Below are 3,125 nucleotides of genomic sequence, written 5' to 3'. Positions count from 1 at the left end.
GGCCGCGCGTCACGGCCGGGTCGGGGCCACGGCGGCTGCGCGGTGCAGGGGAGGGGAGCGCCGGGCGCCATCTCGGAGGAGGGCAGGCTGAAGAACAGGCGGCGACGGGACACGGGAGCGGCTTCCCGCTGCCAGAGAGCGGGCTTCATGGGATACTGGGGAGAAATTCTGCCCCGGGAGCGCGGTCCTGCCGCACGGTGCACAGAGAAGCTGTGGATGCCCCATCACTGGAAGTGTTCAAGGCCAGATTGAACGGGGCTTGGAGCATCCTGGTCTAGGGGAAGCTGTCGCTGCCCATGGCCAGCGCGGTAGGGGTAGTGAAATCAGGTGGTTGTGAACGTCCCTTCCAGCCCAAACCATTCTAGGATTCTACGACACAAAAACCTCCTGTTTCCAGACAGTGACATTACATTTCTATTGCCCTGCAAAACATCCATGTCCACTAATTTTAATTAATTCATCAATCTGTAGTGAATTGCCCTTACCATAGAACAGCAACAGGCAAAAAGAAAAAGATTAAGGGGATGCACAGGAATTCTCATGTCTTTTCAGCAGAGCCTGGAAATTAGAGTTGTCATTTCAGGCAGCTCCAGCTATGTCTTAGGGACCTATGATCCACCTTGTGTTGCTAGACTGAAAGGAGCCTCAATGAAATCCCAAAGAGGTAATTTGGGAGAAGCACATTAAGGAGTTCCAGTTTAGAAATGGTTGACAAAGTCTGTGCCAGAAACAGTTATTTTGTGCTGTTCTCATCTACTCTAGTCTGAGTTTTACAGAGGAAAATTCCTGAATTTCTATAAACACCTATCAACTGACAGTGCCTAGAAAATTGCTCCTTGTTATAAAACTATTACACTGATTTTTCAGTTATTAGTTTTTTGATTGCATATCTAGAGTGAATTATATTCCCTTTTTTATGAATTCTGAATGAATCTTTTGTGATCAGATTATTTATGTATTCATTAGTCCCCATCCCTCAGCTCTCCTAAACTCTTTATCCAGTTTAAAGCATGATGAACTTGGTAAAAGGCCAATATGTTTGACGAAAATATGCAGCATGGTACAGGGGATATCCAAAACACTTTGCATGAACAAGTTTATAGTGGAAATTCAATGACATTGTTAAGCAACCAGGGATTCATTTAAGAGAGTGACATTTTAGTTGAAAGCTATCACAAAAATCCATAAAATATTACCTCATGAAATGTTGTCTACCTCTCCCATCTACTAGGCTCAATTTTAGGGTTGTCAATGAAAAGGCAGAAAGAGATCAGCTTATATGTATGTGGGTTTGTAAGTAACATATTTAATTGCATTTCTTCTACTCTCAAAAATGTGATAATGCAAGGCCAAGTATATCTATGCTAGGTAGGGAGTAATTGTCCTCTGTGTAAAGGTTGGTGAAGTTTCCCTGGTCTCTGTTTCCCCAGCTGTCCCATCCAAGTTTGTTTAATATTCCATAGGGTCCAGATAGGACCTCTTATTACTACCTAATTTCCTACCAGAAAATTCAAAGTTGAAAGGTCATCTGCAAAAGAAAATGTCATAGCTCTCTAGCCTTGAACTTCTTACTGAAGAGAAATTAGTTTCAATTCAGACTGCAGTTTGTTCCCTGATGATTCCTGTAGTTTTTCTTCAAGAATTCAAAATTACAGGGGAAAAAAAAGAGGAGAGGAGAGAGGAGGATTAGAAGAATTAAAGAATTATATTTTCTTTAATCCTCTAGGAAAAGATCTGACTGAATTTGGAGCAAGACCATACATACACTGTGTAGTGAGAGACTGTAAAATACTGTTCCAGTTTGCAATGAAGATGCAACTAAGTTCTGATGAGAAGCCTCATTAAGACACCTTTTAGAACAACGGGGTGGAAGAATTTTTAAAAAAATGGGCGACCCTGATACAATTACAGCATTTATGTTCAAATGCTGTTTCAAATGTCATTATGTTCATGCTAATCCTGCCTAACTACATGTTCAGTATGTGTTAACGAAATGTTACCAAAATGAAGCCTGGAGTTATCAATTAAATATTTTACTCTTTAAATCAGAGGAGAGAGAAAAAGAGGCTTTTGTTTGCATTTGCTTATTTTTCCAGTTGTGTGGCAGTCAATAAATACACCATGGGTCAGAGAAGCACAGTGAGCCCACCTTAATGGAGGCCCTTTTTAGCATATTTCTTACAGGACTAACAATTTGCTTTAGTTGTCACTATCCATCCCAGGGAGGCTCCGAAGTTTAAATTCTTTTGTATTGAAACTAGAATTTGAAGCGTTTCGTCACATGATAATTGGATGAGTATCTGGTAATGCCATTCTTTGGTAACTGCATTGATATCACAGGCAGTGCTGTCTACCTCCTTATAAAGGTCATCTTTCCCTTTTCCCCTTCACAGTAACAGCATCCAGAAACTCTGAGCATCCACACTGGCAAGGTGACATCTTCAAGTACATACTGGAGTTTACAGTAGAGTTTGAGAGCTCCTCTCCTTTGTGTTCTTAACACATCTATGAGCTTCTCTGAAGCAATGTTGCCTTCTGCTTCCCATAGCACAAACAGCAGCTGAATATCAGTATCTGACAGACTGAAAAACTGAAGGTGAGTCTGATGTTCTCTTATCAGAATGTACCAATTATGCAGCTGTACAACTGCAACAGCACTGGGCAGTGCCTTTAGAGTCCATAGACTCTGTGGCATCTCCCATAAATGAAGGTCTGGAGAACTGCAAGCAAGAACTGCAAGGGAGAATTTAAAAGACTGTATGGTGGTTAGACTGGGTGGCACTAAGAAAATAGGCCTTGGTAACTGATTAATTTAAATTTAGATCATCTACAGGTTCAAATAATGAAAGTTTAGCCAATTTTTGCATGAGCAGATTTCCTCCTAACTTTTCCACTATCAGGTTTAGCCAGCCAGAGGAAATCACAGTTAAACTTCGAGTACAAATAATTAACAAATCAAATTAGTTGAACAAAAATGGCAAAACTTTTTGCCATTAACAACACATTTAATTTTAAATCACACTTGTTTTGGTTTGCTGTTATTCTGCAAGGAAGGGGTGCTGCCATGCACATCTATTAATCAAACTAATTAAAAATGTTAAATTTTTAAAAATGTTAAATAATTA

The sequence above is a fragment of the Passer montanus genome, unplaced genomic scaffold, assembly GCF_014805655.1.
Source record: "Passer montanus isolate IOZ18808 unplaced genomic scaffold, ASM1480565v1 scaffold49, whole genome shotgun sequence".
In the NCBI taxonomy this organism is placed as follows: Eukaryota; Metazoa; Chordata; class Aves; order Passeriformes; family Passeridae; genus Passer; species Passer montanus.
The sequence above is the reverse complement of the archived record's forward strand: the minus strand, read 5'-3'. Positions refer to the sequence as shown.